This window comes from Balaenoptera physalus, assembly GCF_965194825.1.
Source record: "Balaenoptera physalus genome assembly, chromosome: 5".
Taxonomy (NCBI): domain Eukaryota; kingdom Metazoa; phylum Chordata; class Mammalia; order Artiodactyla; family Balaenopteridae; genus Balaenoptera; species Balaenoptera physalus.
Window position 1 is genome coordinate 134,721,794 of NC_138884.1, and position 15,599 is coordinate 134,737,392.

General features: G+C 35.3%; 1 long non-coding RNA gene across 1 annotated transcript in view; it reads left to right on the forward strand.

Moving 5' to 3' along the window:
• The window catches only part of LOC309661037, an 852,613-nt gene extending 838,669 nt beyond the window's left edge, over window positions 1-13,944 (forward strand). Inside the window, exon 2 of the long non-coding RNA XR_014263817.1 lies at window positions 4,217-13,944. This is a non-coding gene — a long non-coding RNA (uncharacterized lncRNA). The remainder of the gene's footprint in view (window positions 1-4,216) is intronic.
• The last annotated feature ends 1,655 nt before the right edge of the window (window positions 13,945-15,599 follow it).

Here is a 15,599-nt window from a genome sequence, read left to right on the forward strand (position 1 = left end):
TTCATCGCGGTGCGTGGGCCTCTCACTATCGCGGCCTCTCTTGTTGCGGAGCACAGGCTCCAGACGCACAGGCTCAGTAGTTGTGGCTCACGGGCCTAGTTGCTCCGCGGCATGTGAGATCTTCCCAGACCAGGGCGCGAACCCGTGTTCCCTGCATTAGCAGGCAGATTCTCAACCACTGCGCCACCAGGGAAGCCCAATGTCTCAGTTTTTATTTGTTAAAATATAATATACTTTTGAATGATCTCAAAATTCCACTGTAGGGGGACATTCAAGATGGCAGAGGAGTAAGAGGTGGAGATCACCTTCCTCCCCACAAATACATCAAAAATGCATCTACATGTGGAACAACTCCTACAGAACACCTACTGAACACTAACAAACAGAAGACCTCAGACTTCCCAAAAGGCAAGAAAATCCCCATGTACCTGGGTAGGGAAAAGAAAAAAGGAAAAACAGACACAAAAGAATAGGGATGGGACCTGCACCTCTGGGAGGGAGCTGTGAAGGGGGAAAAGTTTCCACACACTAGGAAGCCCCTTCACTGGTGGAGATGGAGGGTGGGCGGGGAAGCTTCGGAGCCGCGGAGGAGAGCGCAGCCACAGGGGTGCGGAGGGCAAAGCGGAGAGATTCCTGCACAGAGGATCGGTGCCGACCAGCAGTCACCAGCCCGAGAGGCTTGTCTGCTCACCCGCCGGGATGGGCGGGGGCTGGGAGCTGAGGCTCGGGCTTCGGTCGGATCCAGGGAGAGGACTGGGGTTGGCTGTGTGAACACAGCCTGAAGGGGGCTAGTGTGCCACAGCTAGCCGGGAGGGAGTCCAGGGAAAAGTCTGGAACTGTCTAAGAGGCAAGGAACCATTGTTTCAGGTGCGCGAGGAGAGGGGATTCAGAGCACCGCCTAAACGAGCTCCAGAGATGGGCATGAGCCGTGGCTATGAGCGTGGACCCCAGAGACGGGCATGGGATGCTAAGGCTGCTGCCGCCGCCACCAAGAAGCCTGTGTGCGAGCACAGGTCACTATCCACACCTCCCCTCCCAGGAGCCTATGCAGCCCGCCACTGCCAGGGTCCCGTGATCCAGGGACAACTTACCCGGGAGAACGCACGGCGCGCCTGTGGCTGGTGCAACGTCACGCCGGCCTCTGCCACCTCAGGCTCACCCCGCATCCGTACCCCTCCCTCCCCCCAGCCTGAGTGAGCCAGAGCCCCCGAAGCAGCTGCTCCTTTAACCCTGTCGTGTCTGGGCAGGAACTGATGCCCTCAGGCGACCTACAGGCAGAGGCGGGTCCAAATCCAAAGCTGAACCCCAGGAGCTGTGCGAACAAAGAAGAGAAAGGGAAATCTCTCCCAGCAGTCTCAGCAGCAGTGGATTAAATCTCCACAGTCAACTTGATGTACTCTGCATCTGTGGAATACCTCAATAGACAATAGACAATGAATCATGCCAAAATTGAGGTGGTGGACTTTAGGAGCAAGTATAGACTTGGGGTTTGCTTTGTGCACCTAATTTGTTCCTGGCTTTATGTTTATCTTAGTTTAGTATTTAGACCTTATTATCATTGGTAGATTTGTTTAGTGATTTGGTTGCTCTCTTCCTTTTATATATATATATATATATATATATATATATATATATATATATATTTATATATATATATATCTTTTTTTTTTCCTTTTTCTATTTGTGTGAGTGTGTATGTGTATGCTTTTTTGTGTGATTTTGTGTGTATAGGTTGGCTTTTACCATTTGTCTGAGGGTTATGTCTGTCCGGTTTTTCTTTGTTTTTTTTTTTAGTATAGTTTTTAAAGCTTTGTTATCATTGGTGGATTTGTTTATTGGTTTGGTTGCTCTCTTCTTTTTTCTATTGCTTTTTAATTTTTTAATTTTAATAACTGTATTTTATTTATTTTCACATTCTTTCATTTTTTTTTTCCTCTCCCTTTTCTTCTGAGCCGTGTGGCTGACAGGTTCTTGGTGCCCTGGCCAGTGTCAGGCCTGAGCCTCTGAGGTGGGAGACCTGACTTCAGGTCATCGGTCCACCAGAAATCTCTCGGCCGCTCGTAATATCAGTGGGCGAGAGCTCTCCCAGAGATCTCCATCTCAACACTAAGACCCAGCTCCACTCAACAACCAGCAAGCTACAGTGCTGGACACCCCAAGCCAAACAACTAGCAAGACAGGAACACAACCCCATCCATTAGCAGAGAGGCTGCCTAAAATCATAATAGGTTCACAGACACCCCAAATCACACCACCGGACACGGTCCTGCCCACCAGAAAGACGAGATCCAGCCACATCCAGCAGAACACAGGCACAAGTCCCCTCCACCAGGAAGCCTGCACAACCCACTGAAACAAACTTACCCACTGGAAGCAGACACCAAAAACAATGGGAACTACGAACCTACAGCTTGCGAAAAGGAGACCCCAAACACAGTAAGTTAAGCAAAATGAGAAGACAGAGAAACACACAGCAGATGAAGGAGCAAGGTAAAAACCCACCAGACCAAGCAAATGAAGAGGAAATAGGCAGTCTACCTGAAAAATAATTCAGAGTCATGATACTACAGATGATCCAAAATCTTGGAAATAGAATGAAGAAAATACAAGAAAGGTTTAACAAGGACCTGGAAGAACTAAAGAGCAAACAAACAATGATGAACAACACAATAAATGAAATTAAAAATTCTCTAGAAGGAATCAACAGCAGAATAACTGAGGCAGAACGGATAAGCGACCTGGAAGATAAAATAGTGAAAATAACTACCATAGTGCAGAATAAAGAAAAAAGAATGAAAAGAATTGAGGACAGTCTCAGAAACCTCTGGGACAACGTTAAATGCACCAACATTCTAATCACATTGGTCGGAGAAGAAGAAGAGAAAAAGAAAGGGACTGAGAAAATATTTGAAGAGATTATAGTTGAAAACTTCCCTAATACGGGAAAGGAAATGGTCAATCAAGCCCAGGAAGTGCAGAGAGTCCCATACAGGAAAAATCCAAAGAGAAACACAGCAAGACACATGTTAATCAAACTATCAAAAAGTAAATACAAAGAAAAATATTAAAAGCAGCCAGGGAAAAGCAACAAATAACATGCAAAGGAGGTCCACGCACATATGGTCACCTCATCTTTGGTAAAGGAGGCAAGAATATACAATGGAGAAAAGACAACCTCTTCAATAAGTGGTGCTGGGAAAACTGGACAGCTACATGTAAAAGAATGAAATTTGAACACTCCCTAACACCATACACAAAAATAAACTCAAAATGGATTAAAGACCTAAATGTAAGGCCAGACACTATGGAAGTCTAGAGGAAAACATAGGCAGAACACTCTATGACATAAATCACAGCAAGATCCTTTCTAACCCACCTCCTATAGAAATGGAAATAAAAACAAAAATAAATGGGACCTAATGAAACCTAAAAGCTTTTGCTCAGCAAAGGAAACCATAAACAAGATGAAAGACCACCCTCAGAATGGGAGAAAATATTTGCAAATGAAGCAACTGACAAAGGATTAACCTCCAAAATTTACAAGCAGCTCATGCAGCTCAGTATCAAAAAAAAAAAAAAAAATTGAATACAAAAATGGGCAGAAGCCCTAAATAGACATTTCTCCAAAGAAGATATTCAGATTGCCAACAAACACATGAAAGAATGCACAACATCCCTAGTCATTAGAGAAATGCACATCAAAACTACAATGAGGTATCACCTCACACCGGGCAGAAGGGCCATCATCAAAAAGTTTACAAACAATAAATGCTATAGAGGGTGTTGAGTAAAGGGAACCCTCTTGCACTGTTGGTGGGAATGTAAATTGATACAGCCACTATGGAGAACAGTATGTGGGTTCCTTAAAAAACTAAAAATAGAACTACCATACGACCCAGCAGTCCCACTATTGGCCATATACCCTGAGAAAACCATAATTCAAAAGGAGTCATGTACCAGAATGTTCATTGCAGCACTATTTACAATAGCCAGGACATGGAAGCAACCTAAGTGTCCATCGACAGGTGAATGCATAAAGAAGATGTGGCACATATATACAGTGGAATATTACTCAGCCATAAAAAGAAACAAAATTGAATTATTTGTAGTGATGTGGATGGACCTAGAGACTGTTATATGGAGTGAAGTAAGTCAGAAAGAGAAAAACAAATACTGTATGCTAACACTTATATATAGAATCTAAAAAAAAGAACAGAAAAGTGGTTGTGAAGAACCTAGGGGCAGGACAGGAATAAAGATGCAGACGTACAGAATGGACTTGAGGACACAGGGAGGGGGAAGGGGAAGCTGGGACGAAGTGAGATAGTGGCATGGACATATATGCACTACCAAATGTAAAATTGGTAGCTAGTGGGAAGCAGCTGCATAGCACAGGGAGATCAGCTTGGTGCTTTGTGTACATCTAGAGGGGTGGGATAGGGAAGGTGGGAGGGAGATGCAAGAGGAGGGGATATGGGGTTATATGTATACGTATAGCTGATTCACTTTGTTATACAGCAGAAACTAACACCATTGTAAAGGAATTATACTCCAATAAAGATGTTAAAAAGAAAAAATTCAACTGTAATATGGATATTTGCTTATTCCTCAAATCCTTGGATTAATATCAAATTAAAGTTTGTACAAGTTTGAGGAGCCTAAATTTAGCTTATAAGGGTCTTATTATTTTTATATCAAGTAAATTGTTATGATAGATGGGAAAAAACAAAATAAATATTAAACTGCTTATAAATGATACAATTAATTAAAAAAATCTATTTCTGTTTTGGGCTGTGCAGCTATTTGTTGTTTGCTTTTAATTTGGTTGTATTGATAAGGACTGACTCATCGAAAGTAGCTATTAGTTATACAGCAGACCACTCCTAAGAAACTTAGCCTATCCTGCACCATAGTTTGGTTCAGAGCTGTGTGTGACCTGATTTTAATCTGCATTATCATTTGTGAGTGACCATGGTAACAATTGTATTATATACTTATACAACTGTCTTATTTCTGAGTGTCTCCATATTTAGTCTTCAACAGTTTATGCTCAAATATTTAAAATTTCTTTTTATTTCCTCAAGGAATTAACAAAACAAAACAATTTTCTGAGATGGCCTTTAGGATTTGAAAAACATATTCTTGTTGCTTTTGTTTTTCAGGATGGATTTTTCTGTCAGTACAAATAATCACCAGTGTTTTGTTTTTAATGTTATAATTTAATAATTTGTCTAAAGTTATTTAGCAGTGAACAGCTACAATCTATTGCCTCTGATACGTTCTAGATTTTTCATCTTTGGTCCTCTTCTCTTTGATGTTCACTGAGCTTTGTGGAGTTATTTGATATCAGTTAAAAGTTGTACAAATAAAATATTAATAGACTATATATATATGTGTGTATATGTATATGCTGAAAAACATGACAGCCACTTTAAATTGGCTTGGGTTATTATGTGAATCATATTAGACTAGTCCACAGTTTGGATAGAAATACTTAAATTGTAATAGCATTCTTTCTGAAACTAGGTATATTTCCCAAGGTGACCTATAATAGTAAAATCTCTATAAGGTGCCTGATATCCAAATTTCCAAATGATAAAAGGTGGCTTTATTCAAAGGGGATTGCTGATAGTTAATTCTGCAGTTGTCCCTTTCTTTGATTTGTACCTCATTATTCATGTAAATTACTATCTTCTTAATTTGCTCTTTATTCTCATCTACATTTAAATTGGACACTGGAGAAATTAGGACAGCAACATCTGGCTTTAAGGAAATAGAAATAGTTATATAACTAAATGTCATCATCAATCAGACTGCATTTTGTTCTATTACACATACTATTTGAAACAGTGACACCAGATATACCAAACAGAAGGAACAGCACCAAAAAACAAATTAGTCCACTCTACAAATAATTAGAAACATAAATCCAACAGTCCTATCGTATTCACTTCAGTTATATTCTGGCTGACTGAGAATTTAGAATACAAATTTATAATTGTATGAAACATCTCAAATATTTTTTCCTTTTCCTTTTATAAGATATAGGAATAATAGAGATACATGACAAAAACATGGCTCAAATGATAAGAAAGTCTCAAAATGAAAATCTCTTCCTCTAGCCTAAGAGGATAGTTGTTCTTCCTAGAAAATAACACTGTCAATTTCCAGTGTTTTTTGAAGTTCCTTTTTTTAAAATTGAAGTGTAGCGTATTAGTTTTGGGTGAACAACATAGTGATTCAATTTTTTTTGGATTGATTCAATATTTTTATAGATTATACTCCATTTAAAGTTATTTTAAAATAATGGCTATCCCTGTGCTGTACAATATATCTTTAGAGCTTATTTATTTTTACATAATAGTTTGTACCTCTTAATCCCCTACCCTTATCTTACCCCTTCCCCCTCCCTCTCCCCACTGGTAACCATTAGTTTTTTCTTTTTTCTATATTTGTAAGTCTGTGTTTTGTTACATTTATTCATTTATTTTTCAGATTCTATATAAAAGTTATAACATACAGTATTTGTCTTGCTCTGTATGACTTATTTCACTAAGTATAATACTTTCTAGGTCCATCCATGTTGTTGCAAATGGCAGAATTTCATTCCTTTTTATGGCTGAATAAAATTCAATTATATATAGTATATTATATATATCACTTCAATTATATATATAATTGTATATATATAACCCCACTTCTTCTTTATCCAATCATCTGTTGATAGACACTTAGGTTGCTTCCATATCTTGGCTATTGTAAATAATGCTGCTATGAACATTGGGGTGCATGTATCTTTTTAAGTTAGTGTTTTCACTTTCTTCGGATACATACCTAGGAGTGGAATTGCTAAATCATATGGTAGTTCTATTTTTGGTATTTTGAGGAACCTCCATAGTGTTTTTCATAGTGGCTGCACCAATTTACATTCCCACCAACAGTATACTAGGGTTCCCTTTTCTCCACATCCTTGCCAATATTTATTTGTAGACTTTTTGAGGATAGCCATTCCAGCAGGTGTGAAGTGATATCTCATTGTGGTTTTGATTTGCATTTCTCTGATGGTTAGAGATACTGAGTATCTTTTCACATGCCTGTTGGATGTCTGTATATCTTCACTGGAAAAATATCTTTGGTCTTCTGCCCATTTTGTAATCTGGGTGTTTGTTTTTTCGATATTGAATTGTATGAGCTGTTTATGTATTTTGGATATTAACCCCTTATTAGTCATATCCTTAGTTGTTATTTAAGGGATTTTCTCTTGTTTTTTTTGATTGAAACAAGTTCTCTGTCTTCTCATTTTGCTTAACTTTCTCTGTCTCTATGAATTTAGTTGAAACAGTTACCTATCCCAGTCTTGAATGGGTGTCCTTGTGTGGGTGTGTCTCTATACAGTCTGTGTATGCCCAGTGACTTTGGTGGGAGACCTGGATCTGAGGTGAGCATGAGTCATGTCTTTCCCCAGGGTGTGCTGGTAGCTATTACCTTGGTAGGAGTTAGGACTGGAGATGGAGGGGCTGGACCAGAGCTAGGTATGAGCCAGGGCTTCTCCTCTGCTCAGTGGCCAACACCACCCTACTGGGGACAGAAGTTGCTGGGGCAGAAGCCCTGAGGTTCAGATCTGAGCTGGCCCCGTTCCCTCTGAGTGTTTGCTTTCGGCACCTTCACCCCATAGGGGAGCAGTACTGGTGTAAGAGAGTCTGGAGTGGGCACTTGGCATGGGTCAGGGCACAGGCTGTGGCAGTCCCTTACTCTTGTGTGGAGCTGCCTTGCTGACCATGTGGGACAAAGCAGATGCTCCGCTCGGGTGGGGCTCCACTGTTTCGGTTGCAGAAAATCTACCAGTGTCACTTGCAGTTTTAATCTGCTTCTTCTGCCATGTTTCGGGAGTAAGCAGTGTGTGTACACTTTTCATGAGTTTCTTACAGCTCTCCTGTCAGTCCCACTGGTTTTCAAGACAGCTAAGGGGACTCATCTTCCTGGTTTCAGACGCCCGGCCTGGGGCACCCAATATGTGGCTCAAGCCACTCACTACCCAGGGAATATCTCCACCTGTGTAATCTCCCTCCTGTTCTTTGTCTCCTGCCAGGGACACAGATCCAGACCTGATTGCTTCACTTCCCTTCTTACCCAATTCTGTGTAGATCTTTCTTACAGCCTTGGTTGTACAAGTGTTTTTCTGCCAGTCTCCAGTTAGTTTTCAGTGAGATCTTGAAGTTACTTTTAAAACTGATGTGGTATACATATCTTATAATTACCAAAGTATCAATTTTTGATACACCTTTTTTTTTCTCCACTGTAAAGGATTTCATACTTACTACCTCTGCCTCCCTGGTTTACTCCTAAAGAATTTCACCCTTTCTTTGCTTGTAATATTTATTTTCAAGGTGTGCTTGGAAAACTCAACTCTATTATTTGCCTCTTTAATGCAATCTAGAAGCTAAGTTTGTAAAATTTTTCACCAATGTCTATTGGAAGTACACTTGATAGAATAGTAAAGTCATAAACATATGTCACATATGAACAGCTTCTTCATTTACATATTTTTTTCCACTAGAGGGTATAGAATTTGTAAAACAAAATAAAACAAAAGCTGGGCAACCTAGGGGATTACACAGATATCAGTTTCTTCATGCTATAAAATGAGGATTATAGACGAAGTGATTGCTAAAATAATTTTCATATTCAATGAATGAAAATAAGTCCATATGATAGAGCTTGGTTTTCTAGCACTATTTCTAGGAATACATACCCTAACCAGATGATTCTCTAAGTCTGATTGAATTGAAATATATATTTCTTCAATAAAATTAGATAATTTTGGTAATTATAGATCAATGCCACATTATCTAAACAACTTATTTTTTTCCATTTTCTTTGCTTACGAAATTAACTTCTATTCACAATTTAGCTTCCCACAAAGGATTTTCCACAGGAAATTGATGCACACTCACATCTGACAGACAATATTTTTTCCATACATAAAAACATAGTCAACAAATAATTTTTTAGGATCTATGTTACCCAGGCACTATACTAGGTGATGGAGGTGCAAAAAATATAATACAAACATAAATATTGAATACAATAAAATACCAAAAAAAAAATACAAAACTAATGTATGCCAAGGAATTGTAATACAACATAGCAAATACAAGTATTGAAATATCCACAGAGTTATCTGGGAATGAAGAAAGTGGATCTTGATTCAGACAATGGGAACAGAGTGAGAAAGACACATAAAAGGAAATAATACTTTGCATAGGCTTAATTATACGCTATTCAGTGTCATTGGAATGTAAGGTTTGGTTTTGGGGATTAACATTGAGGCTAAGAGCAGGAGTTAGAATTTTAGTGCTTACCAAAGAAATACAAACTAGGCATAAATGACCTTCTTACAACTTCTAATTTATAAGAAATTTGGGAGGCTATATTGAGTTGTCAAAAGAGACATAAAATACTGCTTTTTAAATAAAAATTTATGGTATTTCATAATGCACGTTTGCTATCATTAAAAAAATAATAATAAGATTTCAAAGAAATTTGACATTTATAAAACACACTGTTGGATAACTTAAAAGACCTCCCAGAGAGTATATTATTTCCATCAATGATGAATTAACTAGTATAGGACTAGATTCCCCATGATAACCAACTATAAATCTGGACAAAATATACTAAATAATTATTTTCATACATTAAACATTAGATAGTGAAGGACTATGATTCAAAGTAGAAGGGAAATAAGAAATTTGGTTCATGTTTATCCTGACTTTCAACTAACACTGTCTGGACTGTGGCACAGTGAAAGGAAGACTAAATCATAGAAGTCTCACTGAGCTGAGAAAACTGAGTTCAAGACTACTGGGGTGACAGAAATTTGCAGGGCAGGAAAATAGGGACCTATACAGAAAAAGAAAGTCCTAAAAGTCTTTCCTTGAATTATTGGCAAATACTAAGCTGCAGATGCTGTGGGAAAGAGTCCATAAAGTTAGGGAAAGAAAGGTTATCAGGAGCTGTGAGCTGGGAAATAAAAAACTATATATATATATATTTATATTTATATACTTATATGTATATTTATGTATATTTATATATTAATATATACTATATGTATTATGAACAGACACAACTGAAAAATGTTCATATTCTAAAAAGCAAGAATGAAGAGTCCTCACTGAATAGCTGGACATTGAATAGAATTCAGAAGTTGTGACATTGGAATAGAACTACTCTTAACTCTTGAATAAAGGCTCCTTTATTTTTACCCTAATTACACTTAAAAGCAACCATTGAATGGATCAAGCTAATGTGCAAATAAATTAATTGACTGCTATGAAAAACCTCAAAACTCTCAAAAGGGAGAAAACAAAATTTATACACACACTAACATAGCACTCATCATGTCCAAAATCCAATAAAATACTACTAGATATGTGAAGAAGTAGAAAAATGTGTCCCATAATAAGAAAAGTAAGTCCATTAAAATAGACACAGAACTGTCAGAGGTAATGGAATTAGAAGGCAATAATTTTAAAAGATGTATTCAAATGTGTTCAACTATTTAAGAAAAAAAACAAAGATAATGAAAGAACAACTGTAAAATCTCCTTAGAGGAATAAACACTGTAAAAATAAATCAAATGCACATTTAAAACAGCAAAATTAGATACCCAAAGTGAAATTTTCAAAGATGGGCTCATAAGCAAAAGAACCTAATAAATAAAATATTTGAACATGAATAAAGGGAAAAACTGAATGCTTCAAACTGCTTCAAACTGAAATACAGAGTTAAAAAAAAGGAAGAGAACAGTTTCAGGGCACTCTGGGAAAACATCAAGTAGTCTCATATGCATGTAATTGACATACAGTAAGAAGAGAGAAAATTTCAAGCAAAAAAAAAAAAAAGTAATGGCCAGATGTTTCAAATTTTAATATAAATATAAATCAACAGTTTTAAGAAGCTCTATCAACATTAAGCAGAATATACATAACAAGATGAACATTAAGGTACATTATTAAAAAATTGCCCAAACCAGTAATAAAGAGGAAAACTTTAAAAGAACTAAGGGGAAAAAAAGACATATTACATTTAGAGGAACAACATAAAGGATATCTTTTTAATAAAAAGTTTATATTTAAAAATCTTTAACCTATAATTACATATCCAGCAAAAATACGCTAGGGAAATGCAGAGGAAATAAAGACATTTCTAACCAAAGAAAAGCTATGAGAATTTTGTGCCAGCAAAACCTGCGCTGTGTCCAGTATTTATGATAATATTTACAAGAGACAAACTGATTGTAATGACACATATGGACTCAAAGGAGAATGAAAAATGATATACCAAACAAACACCAATCATGAAAAATGGAGAGGCTGTATTAATAATAAAATTAATTCTAGAACAAGAAAGATTACCAGAAATAAAACAGACATTTCACACTGATAAAAGTTCAGTTAATCATGAAGGGATAACAATTCCAAAAATACGTGTATATAGCTTCAAATATTGTCAAAATATGAGGACTGAAGTGATAAAGAAGCAAACTGAGATTATAGTTGGAAATGTCAACAATCCCTCCTCAGTCATTTATGGAGTAAGTATATAGCAAATCAGTAAGGGTGTAAAAGACTTGAGAAACACTATTAACCAAGTAGAATTAACTGACATTTATAGAAAATTACACCCAATCACACAATAGACTACATTTTTTTCAACTACACATAGACGGCTGACTAGAATAGGCCATGTGCCAGACGATAAAATAATTCTCAATAAATATACAATTTTTAAGAATGCGTTTTCAAAACAGTGGAATTATGTTGGAAATCAGTAACAAAAAATCTATAAAACTGTCAACTATTTGGAAATTAAGCAGCATATTTTTAAATAATCTATCAATTAAAGAAGAAATCATATAAGGGAAATTAGAAAATACTTTAAAATAAATGATAACATATCAAAATGTGTGAGATGTAGCTAAATTAGGGCTTAGAAGCTAACTTATAAATGCTTATAGAAAAGAATAAATTTTTAAATCTGGTGATCTAAATGTCTACCCTGAGAAGCTAGAAAAAGAACAGCAAATTAAATTCAAAGTAAGCAAAGAAAAGAAGTGGTAAACAGAATTAAGTCAATTAAACAGAAAATGGAGAAAACAGAAATAATTAATGAAAACAAAACTTGATTCTTTAAAAAAATTAGTAAGATTGGTAAATCACTAACTAGACTAATCCAGAAAAATATGGAAGACACAAGTGAATAATTTAAGAATTAAATTTAAAAATCACTACAGATTCTTCAGAAGGATAATAAAAGAATATTATGATAAAATTATTAATTCACCTAGAAGATTTGGACAAATTCTTTGAAAAGAAATTACTAGAATTTTCATAGGGTAAATTTAAAAAATAATAATCTTATATATTAAAGTAATTGCATTTTAATTACAAGCTTTCCAACTAAGAAAACTCCAGGCCAGAAAGCTTATCAAAATTCTATGCCAAAAAATTACAGGAAAAAAAATTTTACAAAAGCTCTTTCATAAAGGAGCAATAAACACTTCTCATCTTACTTTATATGGCCAGTAATTCCAAAGACATTACCAAAAAAAGAAAAAAAAAAATACACACTAATATCATTCACTGATATTGGCCTGGGGTTAGCAAACATTTTCTTTAAAAGCTCAGGGAGTAAATGTTTTATACTTTGAGAGTCATATTATTTCTGTTGAAACAGCTCAACTCTCCCATAGTAGTGTAAAAAGTCATAGAGTATATGTAAATGAATTGACATGGCTAAGTTCCAATAATATTTTATTTATCAGACTAACCTCTGACTTAGGTGCTATAAGCTATAAGTCCTAAACAAATATTAGCAAAACTCAGAGCCACACTTTTCAAATTCAAAATCAAACAATATAATTCATCATATTCATTAAAGGAGAAACAAAAACATTCTATCAATAAATTTATAAAGTGTCAGAGAAATCTAACACACTCATAATAAAAATGACCAGCACTCTAGCAACAGAATAAAAGAAATTCTCAATTTGATAAAGTGCATCTACAAAAAACAAAACAAAATAAAACTATAGCATCACAATATATGTTAAAAAACTGAAAACTTTCCCTTTAAGATTGAAAAAAAGACATATATGTCTGTTTATCATTTCCATTCAAGCTGGAGGTCCTATCCTGTAATAATAAGTCAAGAGAAAGAAAAAAAAAAGTAATACCAATTCAATAGGAAGAAACAGTTACCTATATTCACAGAGGACATAATCTTGTATGTAGAACATCCTAAGGAACAAAAAAGAAAACAATGCAGCAAGAAAAAAAACCTACCAGTGCTAATAAAAGAATTTAACAAAGTGATAGAATAGCGGGTTAATTTGTGTGTGTGTATGTGTGTGTGGTGAGACTGAATTGGAAGTGCAGTTGCAATATCAGGCACAGCATTATTTTTTTAATATGATATAGTTACATATAAATTTAATAATGTTTAGGAATTATACAAAGAAAAATACAAATTATAAATTAATAGCAAAGAGGTACCTGGAAAATGCCCATACATTTGCCACCTAAGCATCCTATTTGCACATAACCAATAGAACAGAAGAAAAATTTGAAATTAAAAAGAAGTTCTGAATGATATTAAAGATACATCATATTATAAATTGTAGCATGTAGCTAAACAAAACTACATTCAGGGAAGCCTAAAGAAACTTAAACTAACAGGGATTTATACCCGGTAATAGAATGGAGCACTCAATATTGTTTTGCTGCCAGTTCATCCAAGTTGATCTATAGATTTGATGCAATACTAATAAATATTTCAGCATTTTGTAGAAATGCTGTAGAAATGTTTGTAGAAATTGACCAGCTGATTACAAAATGTATGTAGAACCTCAAAGTACTTAGAATAGACAAAAGTTGAAAATGCTGTAGAAATGTTTGTAGAAATGTTTGTAGAAATTGACCAGCTGATTACAAAATGTATGTAGAACCTCAAAGTACTTAGAATAGACAAAAGTTGAAAAAGAAAAACAATGCTGGAGGAGATACATTATCTGAAATAAAAATTTGCACACATCTACATTTACCAAGCTAGTTAGTATGGTATTAACATAAAGATAGACAACTAGATTAGTGGAACAGAATGGAGTCCAGAAGTTGGTTCACATTTACATGGTCAATTTGTTTTAAAACTTGGCACCAGAATGACTCAATAAAGACATTAAAGGCTTTTCAAAATATATGATGCTGGAACAGTTTGTTCTCTTGTTCTACAAGAAAGCAAGAAAATATCTTCTTAGCCTTAGGTAGGCAAATTTTGTTTTTTTCATAGAGGATTGAAGAAACAAACTACAGACTGGGAGAAAATATCTACAATTCATTTGACAAGGAATCTGTATCCAGAATATATAACTGCTACAATTCAATAATAAAAACACAACCAAATTAAAAATTAGTCAAAAGATACAAAAAATTTCACAAAATAAGATAAATGCCCAATAAGCACATGAACAAGTGACCATTATTAGTCATCAGAGAAATGCAAAATTAGACCTCAATGAGATATTACTACATATTTACTAGATTTCAAAAAGGCCATCAACCTTCAATGTTGGCATAGATGTAGACATTAGTGATGGGAGAATAAAATGACTAAAGTCATCTTGGAAATTAGCTTCTCAGTTTCTCTTAAAGTTAAACATAAAGTTTTTTTTTTTAACATGACCTAGCTATTCTATACTTAGTTATTTAAACAAGAGAATTGAATACATATGTACACAAAAAGGTACACAAGGATGTCCATAACATAACAGGGATATTCATAGTTGCTCAAAACAGGAAACATCCAAATGTCCATCAACTGGAGAATGGCTAGGAAAAATGTTGTATATCCAGGTAGTGGAATAACTCTCAGCAAATTAAGACAACAAAGAAATAAGCTACTAATATGTACAAAAATTGATAAACGTAAGAAACATTTTTCTATTTAGCTGATCAAAAGAAGCAAGACAATCTGTAGTTAGATTTGAAATTCTGTTATAGTCAAAGAAACTTTCGAGGAAACAACAATGGTTGCTTCTTGACAGGTAGAGTGGGGAGAGGTGTGGAGTTTGGGAAGAAGCAGAAGGGCTCTTTCTCAAATGATGAAAATATTCTGTATTTTGATAGGAGTCTGAGTTATGTGAAAGAATTTTTAAAAATGTGTTCAATTATACACTTAAATTTTGTTCACTTTACTGAATATAAAATATACCTCAATAAAAAGATCCCCACACCCTGATATATATGTTCAATGTCCAATACAATTTAGAACATATCAGTGAAACATGTTGAAAAGCACTGACCAGATAATAAGAGTCTTTGAAGCATTTTAAGCATGGAATTTATATGCTCACACTTTTCAATGATATGTTTGTATTTTTGATAGATCAATAAGGAGACTGTGTAGAGAATGAAATAGAAGTGAGATATTGAGATATCTCAATACTTGAGATAGAAAGTACACCTAAAATTAAGAAAATTCCCTTTCATTTTAAAAAATAAACAAAATGGGTGATTTCTCTGGTAAGAATTACAAAC